This window comes from Arachis ipaensis, chromosome B08 (genome assembly GCF_000816755.2).
Source record: "Arachis ipaensis cultivar K30076 chromosome B08, Araip1.1, whole genome shotgun sequence".
NCBI lineage: Eukaryota > Viridiplantae > Streptophyta > Magnoliopsida > Fabales > Fabaceae > Arachis > Arachis ipaensis.
The window spans coordinates 57,115,231-57,134,118 of record NC_029792.2 but is presented as its reverse complement, the minus strand read 5'-3'; the positions used below and the strand labels follow the sequence as shown (position 1 = coordinate 57,134,118).

The window sequence follows — 18,888 nt, the reverse complement described above, 5'->3', positions numbered from 1 at the left end:
TTATTGTTGTTGATTATATTTGGTTGATTGTAATTTTGTTGATTCAGGAAGATTATTCAATAGTGTAATATATTGTTGTTTTATATTATTGTTGTTCTAGATGGCTTTATCAAATATACCATCAGAAACACCATCCTCCCAAATTTTGTTGACTAATCATTCAAATTTTGTTGATACATTGTAATATATGTAGGTTTAGTGGTTGATTGATGCTTTTGTTTTTCTGATTATTAGTGTTTAGGGTTGATTTATTGCTGTTTTTATACCATTATGGTGAATTGCAGAAGCAGACGAAACCATCATCTACTCCCTTGAGTGGTGGTGGTGGGGGTCTTCTTGTTTCGACCATTAGTTCAGTTGGTCAGCTTCCCAGGTGAGCTCCCTTTGACGCAGTTCTTTCAGGCTTTCAGTGTCAATTTCAGAGTTGAAAGAGAATCATCCTGAGTTTGCACTTGTTCTTGACACTAGTGGTGATAAGCTTCTAATACATTTAACTTGGCGTACAAAAGTGTTCCTGTGCATGATGTAACTGTAGGATCATATATCCTTGTTGGTGCTGGTGAGGTAAGTTATGATAGAATCTATTGTTTACCTGCCTTGCATTAATGTTGAAGTTTGAATTGGTTGAATATAATTATACCTGCAACCAACGGCTGAAGTTCTTTAGAATTTCTGGGGTTTTAATATATAGTGAAACCTGGTGTGTTTGGTTTTTTACTTAATAAGCCCAAACTGAATTAATAATGTAATAATACAGTTGATATCCAAAGATAGAAGAATTAAAGAGTGAACAGAGTTAAAATTTAATTGCCTTCAGCTTATCTTTCTCTACAGTAACAAGTGTACCTATAAGTGTGTGTTTTACTGTTCTTCAAATTAAGAGGCATAAATAATTTTGGGTAGGATGAATGTCTTTAATGGCCTTAATAGTTAGTCTAAGGACATTATTATCATTCAAACAGCATGTGGATGATTATGAAGGTTTTAATTTTTATTTTTTATTTAAATATCACACATATTATTGTTATATAAAAATTACAGTAGATTATCCATATATATTTTGTTTTGGACGGGTCTTTTTCAAAATTTACCCATAGAGAACAGTAATTCTATTAGTCCCTTGCAATTTCTTGTCTCGCTCTTCTCTGTTTTAGAAAATAATAAATTATAATAATTTCATAGCATTATTATCTATTTTTTTCACTAATAGTGTATGAAATAATGAAAATGAATTATTTAGTTATTGAAATGCTTTCCTTTTGAAAAAAAAAATGAGACGTGTATGTAAAGACTTTAATCAGACAAGAGAGAGATAGTAAAGAAAAATATCTTTTCCTATATATAGAGGGACAAATTAATAACAAAGTATTTAAGTAATGACTTATTATGCCACTCTCACGGGTTTGAAATTAGAATTTTATGATGGTGGACTGGTGGTTGTTGTTGTTGTTGTTGTAGTATTTGGTATTTTAGAATTATTGCTGAACCTGAGCAAATTTTTTTGTTGTTGGATAACATCATTGAGTTGAATTCCGTTGCTGGATAACATCACAGGGTTGAATTTTGTTGCTGGATAACATCACTGGGTTGAGTTTAATACTTGAATAGTTGAATTTGTTGTTGTGTTACTTAAAAAATCACTTACCTATATCTTTTGTTGCTGTAAATTTTTTTGTTCCTTTGCCAAGTATATTGATTTTTTTTGTTGAATGAAAAATTTAGGATGGGTGTATAGTTTGTGTGATGAGGATATTGATGCTTTGATAAGCATGTGCTTATGCCTTTGGTTGGTAATGCAATAGGGTTTTGAACTTCAGCAGATTGTTGATATTGGCAAAACTCTGCCATTGTTCATAGAGCTTCAAACCTTAGGTGACAGGACGTGAAGAACCATGCTCTGCAAAGTGTCTTGTTTTCAATGTTGCAGGTCCCATTTAATTTGAGTTGAACCGTTTGGTTATGTTGGCTGTGTGATTTCCTCACATGTTTGTGCTAACTGAACAATTTGAAACTATAGGTACTAGAGATAGTAAAGCTCAAATTTTCTAGACAATTTTTTAGATTTGCATTAATTGACATTATATTGTTATTGTTGGTCGTCTTTTCAGGTGTGTGGCACTTATTAGAAGCTTCTCCATGAGAAAGATGTATAAACATGATGGAGTTTGTAATTTGTAGTTTATATTTTGGAGATTTATAATTCCTTATTTTTCTTGTCCTATGTATCTATCTAGTTCATTAGGGTTCTTCAATGTATCTTATTAGTTTGTACTTTAAAGTTTATATGTTGAAGATTTATAAAACAATCTTAGTTAAATGAAAGATATTTTAACTATCTATGTTATTATATATTATATGAATGTTGACTTGCAGAGTAAATTAGTTAATATATTAATTAATTAAAAAATAATATAATTTGGCAAATTATGCGTATAATTTGTATTAAAAAAATTATTACAAAATAAATAGTGTTTTGTAACTATAGAAAAAAAATGGTACAAAATCAAGTTACATTTTGTAACAAAATTTTATGATAGGAAAAAATATATTGTCACCAAATATATTTTGAAGATCAAATTTTGTTATCACTTTTGTAAACGACTTTTGGTTTTTTGTATCAGAAAAATTTGTTACAAAATATTACCTTGAATTGTAACCGTTCTATTTTTTGTTACAAAAACTTTTTGTAACGGGACATACTGCAACAGCCCTTGATAAACCACTATTTTATGGTTTATAATGTGTTTAATTGTGTGGTTTTATCATGATCTTTACCCACTTATTCATAAAATCAGCATGCATTTATATTTCCTTCCTAAAATTATTACACGATTGAAAACTTGATTCCTAGAGACTTTTAATTATATATTTTAATTCTCCTTTATTCCATTCGATGCCGTGATCTATGTGTTAAGTGTTTCAGGCTTTATAGGGCACGAATGAGTTGGAGATTGGAAAGGAAGCTTGCAAAAAAATGGGAGGAACACAAGAAATTAAGGAGATGACCAGCGAGAAGTGACGCGGCCGCATGGCTCACGCGACCGCGCGAAAGAGAGGAAGTCGCAGTGACGCGGCCGCATGGCTCATGCGACCGCGCGGAATGGAATAGCATAAGTGACGCAGAGGCGTGGACAACGCGTCCGTGTGGAGAAGCAAAACGCCGAATGAAACGTCTGCATGATTGACGCGATCGCGTGACGTGCGCGATCTGCATAATCTGCAGAATCGCTAGGGGCGATTTTGGGCCCTGTTTCGACCCAGTTTTCGGCCCAGAAAAGCATACTAGAGCCAGGGAACATGCAGAGACCAACACCAACATTCATTCTAGATATTTTTAGTTTTTGAGATCTAGTTTTCCTCTCCGCTAGGTTTTCTTTTCTCTCTACACATTCATAGTTCTTAGGATTTTTATTTCTATTACTTTTTGCATTGGGATTTTGAGAAGACTTATTACCTCATCAAGACTTCGTCATTCTAGTTCGTTTTCTTTACTTGGCTTTACTCTTCCATGTCCTTTAATTTACTTAATTTTACTATTGGATTATTTTAGAATTTATTAATACAAGAGTTATTTTTATTTTTTAATTAATTCCTTTGAGTTTTATTTATCATGTCTTTCTTTAATTCCCTTTCCTTTGTTATGAATTCCACAATCACAATGAGTGAGTAGTTCCCTAACTTGATGGGGAGTTGATTGAAAGGAACCCTTGAGTTGGAATGCTCAAAGGAGAAATTGTAATTTTGTTTATTATTGGATTGCTCTCTAATCACTAACGCTAGTCCTTCCAAGTAAGCGGACTGGGACTTGTGAATAGAAATAGCTTTCCAACTTATTTGACTTTTCCTTATCTAGTAAGGGATAACTAAACAGAACAACCCCCAATTATCAATTAATCTTGAAAGTACTGCAACAAGAATAGGGCTTCCAACTAATCTACTCCCAGTCAAGGCTTTTATTTAAATTACATTAATTCTCTGATTTAATTTCCTGTCATTCAACTCAAATCTTTTTGAAAACCATCTGATTAATAAAATAGCACACTTTCCTGCAACTCGTTGGGAGATGACCTGGGATTCATACTTCCAGTATTTTAACTTTAATTTCTGTGACACCCTTTTTAAATTGATAGGCGGATTTCTGGTTGGTTGAGAACTATACTTGCAACGCATATCTTATAACAATTCTTAACTCGCCAATTTCTGCCACCATCAATTTTGGGCGCCGTTGCCGGGGAGTTGCAATAGAGTGCTAAAGTTATTGATTGAATTTTATTTATTTGCATTTTATTTTATTTTGCTACTATGAGCTGCTTGTTTCTTTCGCTAGATGACGCGTTCACTTCCTGATCTAAGCTTGCCAGTATTCGATCCTGAGATTGAAAGAACTATTTCACGAATAAGGCAAGCTCGGCGTTGGTTAGTCCTCTCTGAGGGCGGATCTGAAACGTCATTTGAGGAAGAAACCAGCCCCCGTTCTACTGATTCGGTTGATTTACATATAGGTGACATGGCAGCACCTAGGAGAGTTACTATCCAGGAGGCTGGAGCCCCTGATTTTACAATGCAACCGTTTCAAGTGCATCATCCAGCGGTGGCTACAGACTTTGAAATAAAGACCGCACTGCTCAATTTGATGCCCAAATTTCATAGCTTACCTGCTCAAGAGCCTATCAAGCACCTGAGAGATTTTCAAGCAGCCTGTTCTACTGTCAGGCGTGATGGTGTAGATGAAACTTCAATTTTGCTGAAAGCCTTCCTGTTTTCTCTTGAGGGAAAGGCAAGAGAGTGGTACTACACTCAACCCGCCGTAACTGTATCCAACTGGGATACACTCAGAAGAGAATTTTTGGAAAAGTTCTTTCCAGCTGAAGTTACTGATAAACTGAGGAAAGACATTTCCATGATTGTTCAGGATGAATCTGAAACTCTCTATGAGTACTGGGAGTGCTTCAATAATCTTCTGGAAGCTGCCCCCACCATATGATTGACAAGATAGTGTTACTCGGCTACGTCACACAGGGCATGAGGCCCCAAGATAAGACCACATTGGAAAGTGCTAGCAATGAGTCTATGAAAAAGTACAAGACCACTGATGAGGCATGGCAATTGATCAGCGACTTAGCTGAATCTACTAGGAATCACAGGCAGAAACAAGGCCGTACAAAAACCATTGCAGAAGTATCCTCTAGCAGAGAGACTGCTGCTTTAACTCAGAGTATCTGTGAAATGACCAACTTGCTGAAGCAGATGCAATTGAACCAACAACAAGTTCAGCAAGCTCAACCTTCTCCACCACAGCAAAACCAACAGTTAGTCCCACAGAGAGTTTGCAGAATCTGTACTTATTATAGCCACTATACTGATGAATATCTGCAGCTCCAGCAGGAAGACAACACCGTGGCAGCCACTCATAACTTCTATGACTGCCCCAACCAAGGGTACAATCAAGGTGGCAATTACAACCATGGATGGCAGGACAATTCTAACCAGAATTGGAGGGACAACAACAATAGAGGAGGCAGAGATAATCAGGGAAATCAGAGGTGGAATAATAACAACAACAGACAGCAGAACCAGTACCAGCCTTACAGAGCACCTCACCTGAGGCAATCCCAAGGACCACAGAATACCCAACAGTAGACCTCTCAAATTATCTATCCTTCTTCTTCTGCTAATGATGACTTACTACAATCTATTGATCGGAGACAGCAGACCATAGAAAATAACATTAATGCCACTCTAAATGGTCTGAACGCTACTTTGCAAGCTCTTGTCTCCCATATTGGATCAATGAATAACTCCAATAACCAACCTTTGAGTTCCAGTGGAATTCCCTCTCAACCATTACCCAATCCTAAGGGTGGTATTAATGTCATCACCCTAAGGTCCGAAACCACACTGCAGGAGAGGAACCAAGAGGAGCCAAGCCCACCAGAACACACCTCAGCTGAAGGGGTAGTGGAAATAGAAGATGTTGAAGAGGAAGATGACATACAGGATATAGCTGAAAAAGAAGAAGCTCAACCACAGGAGGAAGCATCAAAAGGCACAGACACTGCAAAAGACACCACTCCTATTCTATTTCCACAACTTGCAAGGAAGCCCAGGAAGCAGCTGGAACCTGATCCAAAAATGGTAGAGATATTCAAAAAGGTTGAGGTAACTGTTCCTCTATTTGATGTTATTCAACAGGTACCTAAGTATGCAAAGTTTCTAAAAGATTTATGTATACATAAGGACAAAATTAATGAATTAGAAACTATTCCTTTAGGAAGTTCCATATCTGCTTTAATGGGTGGTTTACCTAAAAAGTGTAGTGAACCAGGTCCTTGTATGGTTAATTGTACTATTGGTGGTGTAGTATTTTCTGATTGCATGTGTGATTTAGGAGCATGTGTGAGTATAATGCTTTTGTCTATATATGATATTTTAAGGCTCCCTCCCTTAAAAAGGTCGGCAGCTCGTTTTGTGTTAGCAGATAAAAGCATTATTACAGTGGCTGGAGTTGCTGAAGATGTATTAGTGGGCATTAAGGGACTCACGTTCCCCACTAATTTTTATATCCTGGAAATGCCCCAAAATGACTCAGACAAGCCATCATCAATCCTACTCGGAAGGCCATTCCTGAAGACCTCAAGGTTTAAATTAGATGCTTTTTCAGGAACATACTCTTTTGAAATAGATGGCCAAGTAGTGATCTTCAATCTGAATGGAGTTATGAAGCATCCTCCGGAGGATCACTCTATCCTCAAGTGTGACATTATAGATAAAATCGTGGCTGAAGTCTATCAGGAGGAATTTGAAGATAAGCACACAGGACAAACGTCCAAGTATGGGGACATTCTCAGAGGACAATGACAGTGCTTTGCCATTGTTACCAGCTCCAGACAACCCAGAGCCTGACCATGATCAGAAGTTAGAATTAAAACCCCTTCCTCCACACCTCAAATATGCTTACCTTGAAGATGAGCAGAGGTTTCCAGTTATCATTGCAAGGGAACTTACTTCTCAACAAGAAGAGCAGTTACTTAGTGTGCTGAGGAGGCACAAGAAGGTGATTGGTTGGAGTTTGGTAGACATAGTAGGCATTAACCCTCAAGTCTGTGAGCATAGAATATTTTTAGAAGATGGAGCAAGACCTGTCTGTCAACCCCAGAGAAGACTGAACCCACTATCTTAGAGGTTGTCAAAAAGGAGGTGACCAGACTACTAAAGGCAGATATCATCTATCCCATCTCAGACAGTGAATGGGTAAGCCCAGTACAAGTGGTGCCAAAGAAGTCTGGAGTCACTGCAGTGAAGAATGAGCATGGAGAGCTCCTGACAACCAGATTTCAGAACGCCTGAAGGGTCTACATTGACTACAGACGCCTCAACCAAGCAACCCGTAAGGATCACTATCCTCTTCCATTCATTGATCAAATTCTGGATCGCCTGTCAAGTAAATCACATTATTGTTTTTTATATGGGTATACAGGTTATTTCCAGATTCATATAGCTCCTAAGGATCAGGAAAAGACCACTTTTACATGTCCTTTTGGGACTTATGCTTACAAAAGAATGCCCTTTGGCTTGTGCAATGCACCAGCTACTTTTCAGAGGTGCATGATGAGTCTTTTCTCTGATCCTATTGAGGACTGTATGGAGGTTTTTATGGATGATTTTAGTGTATACGGCGATTCCTTTAGCCTTTGCTTAGATGGATTATCTAGAGTGTTAGATAGATGTGTCAGTACAAACCTTGTATTAAATTTTGAGAAATGTCACTTTATGGTAAAACAAGGTATTGTACTAGGACATGTTGTGTCTAATACTGGCATTTCTGTAGATCTAGCAAAGGTGGATGTTATTTCTAGTTTACCTTACCCCTCTTCTGTGAGGGAAGTCCGTTCGTTTCTTGGCCATGCAGGTTTTTACAGGAGATTCATTAAGGACTTCAGTAAGGTAGCACTTCCCTTATCCAGACTACTGCAGAAAGATATTGAGTTCGAGTTCAGTGAAAATTGCAAACAAGCGTTTGATAAGCTGAAAACCTCCCTGACTCAAGCTCCAATTGTGAGAGGACTAGACTGGAGCCAACCATTTGAAATAATGTGTGATGCTTCCAATCATGCCGTAGGAGCAGCACTGGCTCAGCGTGAAGGTAAGGATCCATTTGTTATTGCTTATGCGTCTAAAACTTGAGATGCCGCTCAGTCTAATTACACTACCACCGAGAAAGAGCTTCTTGCTATTGTTTTTCCTCTGGATAAATTCCGAGCCTATTTACTTGGTACTAAAGTAGTAGTGTATTCAGACCACGCAGCTATAAAGTATTTTTTAGCTAAAAAGGAGTCCAAACCAAGACTTATACATTGGATACTGCTATTACAAGAATTTGATTTGGAAATTAGTGACAGGAGTGGTAACCAGAATTTAGTGGTAGACCACTTGAGTCGCCTTGAACATATTACAGATGACTCCACTCCTATAGCTGATAATTTCCCATTTGATAACCTGCAAGCAGTATCTGAGATAGTCCCTTGGTTTGCACCTGTAGCTAATTATCTAGTTAGCCGCACCTTTCCTCCAAACTTTTCTAAGCATCAAAGAGACAAGCTGAAAAGCGAGTCTAAATATTATATATAGGATGACCCATATTTATGGAGATATGGTGCTAACCAGGCAATTAGATGGTGTGTGCCTCAATCAGAATTCTAGTCCATCTTAGAGGCCTGTCACTCATGTGAGAGTGGAGGACATTTTGGCCCTCAAAGGACTGCCAGAAAAATCTTAGACTGTGGATTCTAGTGGCCTACTCTTTTTAGAGATGCTGCTGAATTTTGTAGATCTTATTTCCCATGCTAGAAATTTGGTAATATATCCAGGAGGGATGAGATGCCTCAACAAATTATGCTTTTCTGTGAAATTTTTTATGTTTGGGGCATTGACTTCATGGGTCCATTTCCAAATTCTAATGGTTATTTATATATATTGTTAGCTGTAGATTACGTTTCCAAATGGGTGGAAGCAATTCCTACCAGCACTGATGATGCTAACACTGTTGTTTTCTTTGTGAGAAACCATATTATTTGTTGCTTTCGATCACCACGAGCAATCGTGAGCGATCAAGGCACCCATTTTTGTAACAGGAGACTAATAGGATTAATGAAGAAACATGGGATAATTCATAAAGTTGCAATAGCCTACCACCCTCAAACTAATGGGCAAGCCGAGGTGTCAAACAGAGAGATAAAGCGTATCTTGAAGAAGATAGTCAAACCTCATAGAAGAGACTGGAGCACCAGGCTACAAGATGCACTTTGGGCGTACAAAACCGCATACAAAACACCCATTGGGATGAGTCCTTTTCGCTTAGTTTATGGAAAGGCTTGTCATCTCCCTGTTGAAGTAGAGCATAAAGCCTTTTGGGCAGTAAAGGAGTGCAACATTGGAATTGAGGAAGCCGGAGCTGAAAGGAAATTGCAACTGCAAGAATTGGAAAGCCTTCGGTTGGAAGCTTATGAGAACTCAAGACTATACAAGGAGAAGATGAAGGCTGTACATGATCAGCACATCAGGAGTAAAGAGTTCTAACCTGAGGATTTAGTCCTCCTTTACAAATCTCGACTGAGGCTCATGCCAGGCAAGTTGAGATCAAGATGGGAAGGTCCATACAGAGTAGAGAAGGCCGAACCGTACGGAGTTTATCAACTAAGCCATCCTTCAAGCTCTGAACTTATCAAAGTTAATGGACATCGTTTAAAGCTGTACCATGGCGAGCAGCTGAAGAAAAACAAGGAGCTCGAGATCTTCCTCTTGGAAGATCCCCACATAGCCGAAGACTGAGCTAGTGGAGCGTCCAACTTACGGACGTTAAAGCAAAGTGCGAGGTGGGAGACAACCCACCATGGTATGATCGTTCTTTTCTTTACTTTTAATTTTCTTATTCAATAACTCTTCTCTTTATTAGTACATTTTGTGCATCTGCACTTGCCTATTTTTATTTAAAAAGAAAAAATGTTATGCGACGCGACTGCATCATTGACGCGTCCGCGTCGCAAGGAGATGGGAGAAAATAATAAACAAACAGAGAGTCACGCAGGAGTGTGGCTGGAGGTGTGCCCGTGGCACAAATCGTCCCATGCGACCGCATCGTTGATGCGTCCGCGTCGAATGGGAATATTGGCCTACCACGCGACCGCGTGCCCCACACGGCCGCGTGACCTGGATTTTGACGTAACAAGGGTGCATGACCGAAGTTGTGCTAAAGTGGTGCTGGATTGGGGCTGAGCGTATAATCCTTCCCACGCGGCCGCGTGAGCGACGCGACTGCGTCATATCCTTCTAAAAGCCCACTCACACGATCGCATGCCCCACGCGATCGCGTCACCCAAAATTTGGCACTAATATGATTTTGAACAGATAGTTGTGCGAGTGCGAGGCTACCCTTGTGCCATTAGCCTAAAACGGGTCACGCGACTGCATGACTGATAAACCCCGATTTTGTGGTTTATCTTATGCTCATCTTAGGGGATTTTATCATCTTTTCCCACATTTATTCAATGAAATAGCATGGTTTTGTAATTCTCCCTTGGATTTTTGCTTAAATGTGAAAACATGCTTTTTAGGCCCCAAAATTGGTGATTTTAATCCACTTTAATTCCATTTGATGCCTTGATGTGTTTTCTGAGTGATTTTAGGTTCATAAGGCAAGTATTGGATGGAAGACGTGAGGAGAAAAGCATGCAAAGTGGGAGAACGCATGAAGAAATGAAGGAACCGTGAAGCTGTCAAGCCCGACCTCTTTACACTCAATCGACCATAACTTGAGCTACAGAGGTCCAAATGAGGCAGTTCCAGTTGCGTTGGAAAGCTAACATCCGGGGCTTTAAAATGATATAAAATTTACCATATGTTACTTCGCGCTGAGGGGCGCGTTCGTGCACTTTGCGTACACGCGCCGATTCTGCCATGGCCCACTAAAGTGAATTCGCTCCCAGCGAATTCTGAAGCACTTTGGGCCCAACCCAACTCATTTCTGATGCTATTTCAGCCAAGGATTGAAGGAGAGTCAGCACACTTAGTCATAATTTAGTTATTCAAGCATGTTTTAGGGTAGAATTCTAGAGAGAGATAGTCTCTCCTCTCTCTAGATTTAGGATAGCAATTAGGATCAAATTAGGTTAATCACTCTCAAATTTCTCTTTCAATTCTTGTTTTGATTTCAATTCTCTTTATGTTTTAGTGTTCTATTGTCTTAATCTTCTTAGTTTCTCTTGTTAATTTCCCTTATTTTACTCTCTTTTATGTTGATGAACATTGTTGGATCTTGATTTTTCTTTAATGCAATTTTATGTTTCCATATTTCTTTTATGTTGATCTTGATTGTTATTATGATTTCTTGCTTATGTTAGTTATGGTTTCTTTTTAATTCTTGCATTTTGTGATGTACTTCAAGCCTAGGAGTAGACATGACGTACTTAAGGTTTTGGAAGTAGACTTAATGAGCTTGGCCTCTCATAATTATCAATATATGGTTTGTTGACAAGGATGGTGATCTCAATTACCTATGTCTAGCCAAGAGTTCTTTTCCATTTATTTTGTTAGTTCATTGTTCATTTACTTTTCTTGCCATTTACTTTTCTTGCCCTTTTACAAACAAACCCCCTTGATCCCCATAGCCAATAATTGAGCATTTCATTGCAATTCCTTGTGAGATGACCCGGAGTCTTAATACTTCGGTTAATTCTTATTGGGGATTGTTAATTGTGACAACCTAAAATTTAATTTGATGCGAGAGTTGTTTGCTGGTTTGGAGCTATACTTGCAACGTAAATATTTTGTGAAATTCCTTACCCACAATAATTTTTGTGTCAAATTAATGGCGCCGTTGCCGGGGAGTTGCAATGGTGTTACATTATTGGTTATTGTATATATTGTGAATAGCTTTATTTTTGGTTTGTTTGTTGATTTTGCTAGTTGTAGGACTTAGTTTTCTTTATTTCTTGTTAGCTTTTGTTTTTATTTTCACTTTTCACTATGAATTCTCACTTTGGCCATTCCTCAAACAATGAACCCTCTCTTCCATCATCACCTCCCGATGAAGCCTTCATGCTAGAATTGAGAGATCTTGAATCTCATCTCTCAAGGCGACACAAGGAGGATGAAAAGAAATTTGAGGAGTTAAGAGCAAAAATGGCTATCATGGTAGAAGCCATTAGCAACATAGTCTCATCCCGCCTAAGCCTATGCGATCAAGGCACTTCCATTGTGGAATGTGGAGAAGCAACCAAGGAGCTTAGCGAGGGAGTGAACTTGAAGCTCCAAGGTGAAGAAGAGGAGTTAAAGCAAGACATGCAACAAGAGGAGGAGGTAGGGATTATTGAACAAGAGGAAGAAGTGGTTGAAGACTTAGGATTTTCGGAACCTCCTTAGGAACATAGAGTTGAAGAAAACCCTTCCAAGATGATTGAATTTGATGCTAAGGAGGAAAGTGCACACCTTCCAAGGCATATTCCATATGAAGTCTTGGATGGGATAGACCAAGCATTGAGTTCCCTTGGTGATGGAGATCAAGCATCAAGTCTTAGTGGTGAAGAATCCTTTGAGCATGAAGAACTTTCTCCCAAGGAGATGGAAAGTAATGTGGAGGTAAATCTCCCTTGTCCTCCCATTTGTGATTTGTGTAAGGGAAAATGTTTAGATAAAATTGTTGAACAAAGGATTGAAATTAAGAGATCTTGTGAAGAGGTGGAAGTCCTTAGAAAAAGGAGGATGGGAATTGAATACGCTTTGTCACGACCCTTGGAATCACCTTTGCCTAGATTGCCATCTATACCTTCATTTGAGTGGGTGAAACTCATTTCTATTATCTTTATTGTCCCACTTGAATATGGTTTGCTTGAAACGGATGGCCAACTTAGGGAGCTTTGTGGGATGAAGTGTAAAAGAAAAATGTTTTGTGGTTGGCGTTGTAAGTCTAGGCTCATTATGGTTGAAGCTTCAAAGAGCAAGGGTTGGACTAGTGCTCAATTGGATGGGTCTAGGAGAATAGTTTGGTGCTTTCATGAGAATTCATCTCTCTTGCCACCCGGAGGAAATCACCATGATCAACTCGAGGACGGGTGTGAAAACAAAGTGTGGGATCCCGGATCGCACAAGGAAGATCAACTTTGGGAGCCTACGGTTTGTGAAGAACTCCATCAAAGCTTGGAGTTATTAACTTTGAATGATGAAGCATAATGGAAGTCCAAGCATTGGTGGATGTTCAAGGATGGATTCAAGCACAAGCCACCTTGATGAAGAGCTCCCCATAAGTCCAACTTAAGGACAATAAACAAAAGTGCTAGGTGGGAGACAACCCACCATGGTAAACTCTTTCCATTTTTCTCTTTGTAAATATTGGTAAAATAGGTTTAATTCTTGTTTTGAATTGCTTAGTTGTGTTTAATTGGGAGTTTAGTAGGTTAAATAAGGTTTATTGATGTGATTGGTAGTCGTTTGGAGGTTTGGAATGCTTGGTTTGGTGCGAAAACATAGAAAACAATTTTTGAAAAACAGAGCACCAACCCGCGCGTGCGCGCACCTGGCGTGTACGCGCGCCTCAAGCATTTTCGACCATCCACGCGGATGCGCCATGTACGCGTACGCATGGATTGAGTTTGCCCACCCCTCCATACATTTCCCCGAGAGTTGTGCCTGGAGTGTGCCAACTTTGTGCCCAAAGGCACGCGCACGCGTACCTTGCGCGGACGCGCCACTCTCGAAATAACCCACCGATGCACAGACGTGCCGTACGCGTTCGCGTCGCTTCCATTTCATCCATCCACGCTTACGCGCACATGACGCGCACGCGTAGATTGCCCTGTTTTATTCACTTTCTTTTCTTCTCCTCTTTCTATTTCTTTCCTTCTTTTCTCTTCTCTTATTTTCCTTCCACCCTTCAAACATCATCCAACACTACCAAACACCATATAACACCATTTCTTTTAGTTAGTTAGTTAGTTTAATTTTTGTTTTCTATTATAAGTGTTGGATTACTAATCTTGTTTATTATTTACTGCTGCTTATTGATAGGATGTTAGTTTAACATCATTGTTGTAAATTGTCATTGTTGGATTTCTTTGTTGAGGTCATATTTGGTTACTTGGTTTGGAACTTTTCATGTTTAATGCTTTTGAATACCAAGTACATGTGACGTTGCCTTCATGCATCTTAACTCTTTGAATTGCATGTTTTGGCCACCATGCATTCATCATCCATTGTTAGGCAATTGTACATTATCAATGCATTTTTTTTAGGATGCTTGTTCTAATTGATCATCACCTATTTCATGCATTGAGATTGTGGAATTGTGAGAACTTTTTGTACTAGTGTGTGTGTATTCTAAACCACGCGCAATTTTAGAACCCACACACCTATCTTTCATCAATGTCACACTAATTCACTCACTCCATTCTAGTAGGTCTTACCTCATTCCAACAATTCACGCTTCCTTGCTTTTGTATTTTCTCATCTTACGGTGTTTATTTTGTTTTTCATGATTGATGCACCACAAGCAAAAATGAAGCGGAAGGAAGAACGCGTAGCAACCGGTTGACCTACCAACTGAAGGTGGCAACTCGGAAAGTCGCCGTGCCCCCTTGCTCTTTTTTTTTTTTGTGCCCCAGGTGGCAACTAGGAGAGTCGCCGTACCCCCTTGCTCATTTAGTGCACCGAAGACGGTGCAAACTTTTAAAGTGTGGGGAGGTCGTCCGACCACTCGGCATTTTCAGTAACAAGTTTCTAATCCCAACACTTTTGCATTTCATTTTAGGATTTTTAGTTGTATTTTCTTATTTTGCATTTGTATATATTAAGCTTAGTCAAAATCATGATATTTTTCAAGGATTTTATCTATAGAGCACCCCACCCCAATTTATTGAGAAAATTTTTTTTTAGAACTTGCTTGAATTATATATTTTGTGGAACATGATTTTTCAGATAAGAACACAAGCATGTGAGGTTTGAGCCTAATTGTGTGGTTACATTATACATAACCATTTTTTTTCATTCTTGTGTGCATTATTCTCTTCCTATGGTTGTAATCTTTTATTTGTTTAATTCTATATGTCCATTATTTTGTGTATACATGCATTTACATGATTGAGGCCATTGTTCAAATAGCTCACTTACCCAAATAGCCTACCTTTTATCTTCCATTGTTAGCCGATTTTGGGCCTATGCTTAACCCATTTGTTCTTAAATATAGCACATTACAAGCCTAAGTGAAAAACAATAAATATCCCTTAATTTGGATCTTTGATTAGCTTAGGCTAGTGAGAGTGTTTATCATTTGATTTTGGGAGAGTTGGGAACATTGGGTAGAGATAAAAGTGTGTTTACGTTTTTATTGAAAAATCATGGGAATTGGGTACATACTCATGTATTAATCATGTGTAAACCATATGCATTGATGTTCTTGTATACATTTTAGTAAAGCCCTCATGATATTTGTATGCATGCATGAAATAATTGTTGATTGTTAGATGAAAAATAAATCTTGGAAAGCATGATTAGGGGAGAATTGAGTGAATCAATCCCATACACTTGAGTGACTAGAGCGGATACACATCTGGTGAGGGTTCGATTGCTCAATTACATGTTTCCACTCATGATCATCTCTTTTCTTGCAAGTTTGTAAAATCTTTTTAATAATTCAATTCAATTGTGGGTTGAGTGATTGCTATTGCCTTAGCCCTTGTGTTTGTATATGTATTCTTGGAAATTGATTTATTTTGACTAAGTGGATGCATTCATGTAGTTAGATTGCATATAGATAGGTTGCATGTAGTTAGTTTGCATTGAATAAATGTTGATATCCCTTTGCTTCTTTCTTGATTTTAGCATGAGGACATACTTAGTTTAAGTGTGGGGAGATTTGATAAACTCCGATTTTGTGGTTTATCTTGTGCTCATCTTAGGGGATTTTATCACCTTTTCCCACATTTATTCAATGAAATAGCATGGTTTTGTAATTCTCCCTTGGATTTTTGCTTAAATGTGAAAACATGCTTTTTAGGCCCCAAAATTGGTGATTTTAATCCACTTTAATTCCATTCAATGCCTTGATGTGTTTGCTGAGTGATTTCAGGTTCATAAGGCAAGTATTGGATGGAAGACGTGAGGAGAAAAGCATGCAAAGTGGGAGAACGCATGAAGAAATGAAGGAACCGTGAAGCTGTCAAGCCCGACCTCTTCGCACTCAATCGACCATAACTTGAGCTACAGAGGTCCAAATGAGGCTGTTCCAGTTGCGTTGGAAAGCTAACATCCGGGGCTTCAAAATGATATAAAATTTGCCATATGTTACTTCGCACGGAGGGGCGCGTACGCACACTTTGCGCGCACGCGCCGATTTTGCCATGGCCCACTAAAGTGAATTCGCCCCCAGCGAATTCTAAAGCACTTTGGGCCCAACCCAACTCATTTCTGATGTTATTTCAGCCAAGGATTGAAGGAGAGTCAACACACTTAGTCATAATTTAGTTATTCAAGCATGTTTTAGGGTAGAATTCTAGAGAGAGAGACTCTCTCCTCTCTCTAGATTTAGGATAGCAATTAGGATCAAATTAGGTTAATCACTCTCAAATTTCTCTTTCAATTCTTGTTTTGATTTCAATTCTCTTTATGTTTTAGTGTTCTATTGTCTTAATCTTCTTAGTTTGTCTTGTTAATTTCCTTTATTTTACTCTCTTTTATGTTGATGAACATTGTTGGATCTTGATTTTTTTTAATGCAATTTTATGTTTCCATATTTCTTTTATGTTGATCTTGATTGTTATTATGATTTCTTGCTTATGTTAGTTGTGGTCTCTTTTTAATTCTTTCATTTTGTGATGTTTACTTTTCTTCCACTCTAGGTGTTTGTTAAAATGCTTCCTCTAGTTTTTTAGTAGTGTTCTTGACTCTTGGCCTAGGCTAAGGGAATTGAGTGACCTTGAGTCATTGGGTCTCATTGAATTGGTGATTTGAGAACCCTTGGTGATCAATTTGATACTCATTGATGCCAACCCACTACTAATCTAGATTAGTAGGAAGGTTAGGACTTATGGGTTGATGTGATCAAAGCCATTTGACGTACTTCAAGCCTAGGAGTAGACATGGCGTACTTAAGGTTTTGGAAGTAGAATTAATGAGCTTGGCCTCTCATAATTATCAATATATGGTTTGTTGACAAGGATGGTGATCTCAATTACCTATGTCTAGCCAAGAGTTCTTTTCCATTTATTTTGTTAGTTCATTGTTCATTTACTTTTCTTGCCATTTACTTTTCTTGCCCTTTTACAAACAAACCCCCTTGATCCCCATAGCCAATAATTGAGCATTTCATTGCAATTCCTTGTGAGACGACCCGGAGTCTTAATACTTCGGTTAATTCTTATTGGGGATTGTTAATTGTGACAACCTAAAATTTAATTTGATGCGAGAGTTGTTTGTTGGTTTGGAGCTATACTTGCAACGTAAATATTTTGTGAAATTCTTTACCCACAACAATTTTTGTGTCAATGACCGACAGGACCGCGTCAATCAGTTTCAACGCAAGTCGCGCGACTGCGTGCCTCACGCGACTGCGTCGCTTGCGCCGCACAGTTTTTCTGATTTGCCAATTATCTTATCTTTTTCTTCCCAAATCCTATTTTCTCTTTTCCCTCCTTATTTCTTTTTCTTCCCTTCTTCATTCTTCCTTCTTTCTCACTTTTTACACACACTATCTCTCTCACCCCCATTAACAAGATTTTTCTTTTTCTCCTTTCCTCCTTACTTTTCTATTGTTCTTCTTATTTTTATATGTATCTTCTTTTCTTTTTGTTTTACCTTCACTATTCATATTTTCTTTTTCCTTTTTATTGGTGTTATAAATTTATGTGAGTCATTCTATGCTTGTGGATTGTTATAAATTTGTTTGACAATTATATATTACTTTTTCAAGGGATGCTTGCATGCTCAATTCCATACTATGAATAACTTAATTATCATGCATGCTACGTTTTTGTGAAAAGGCCCATATGGCATTAAGCATTTTTTCTACTTTATTCTACTTTTCAATGCTTGCTTTTCACAAAACCCTTTTTATATTTTATTAATTTAATATAATTATTATTACAAACAAATTGTTAGTTTGAAAGACTTGGTAATCTCACTTGGACATTGAATGCTTGATCTATGCTACTCATGCCTTTGCCTGTATGCCAATAAACCCCTTGCATTTAATTGTCCCCACATGCACTTGCTATATTTTCATTGAATAACTTTTCACATGTAGTCATGACCATGTGTTCACGTTGTTCTTCTTTATTGTGCATTGATTATCACTTTTTTCGCCCTCTTCCTTGCTCTATCTCTTTGAATTTAATTTACGTTCTCTTTCCTTTTTCAGGATGGCCACCAAGAAAGGAAAGGAGAAAGCTACTCCTAAACAACCAGCAAGAAGAGGAACCAAGAGAGCATTAGTGACAGAACCCTCTTCAACTGCGGTAAAGCCCTCAACAAAGAAAATTAAGAGGATTATAAAAGTTGACGATAAAGAAAGAGCCTTCCCAGCAAAGGACACTGCGCGATTCCCCAATCGCTACTGTGAGCAGATGTTCCCCATCCTGGCAGAAAGGAGTTACAACAATGAATACCTTCTTCTCCTTTCGCCCAATATTGCTACCTTTGTTGAGCCGCAGATTGCCTGAAGACAATGGGATTTCTTACAAAGAAAGCCAAGGCAGGTCAATCTTTCTTGGGTAGTCGAGTTCTACTCCAACTTCCACCTACCAACCCTGCAGTCTGTCTATGTCCGTCAGAAACAAGTCCCCATTATAGAAGAGGCCACTCAAAAAAGTTTTAAGTCTTCCCCCTATTCCAGCAGGATTGGACGCC

At 38.4% G+C, this 18,888-nt stretch overlaps 1 long non-coding RNA gene across 1 annotated transcript; it reads left to right on the top strand.

Moving 5' to 3' along the window:
• LOC107612187 lies at nucleotides 461–2,344 on the top strand. The gene is made up of 3 exons (XR_002351669.1): nucleotides 461–564; nucleotides 1,821–2,017; nucleotides 2,109–2,344. It is a non-coding gene; the product is annotated as an uncharacterized LOC107612187 (long non-coding RNA).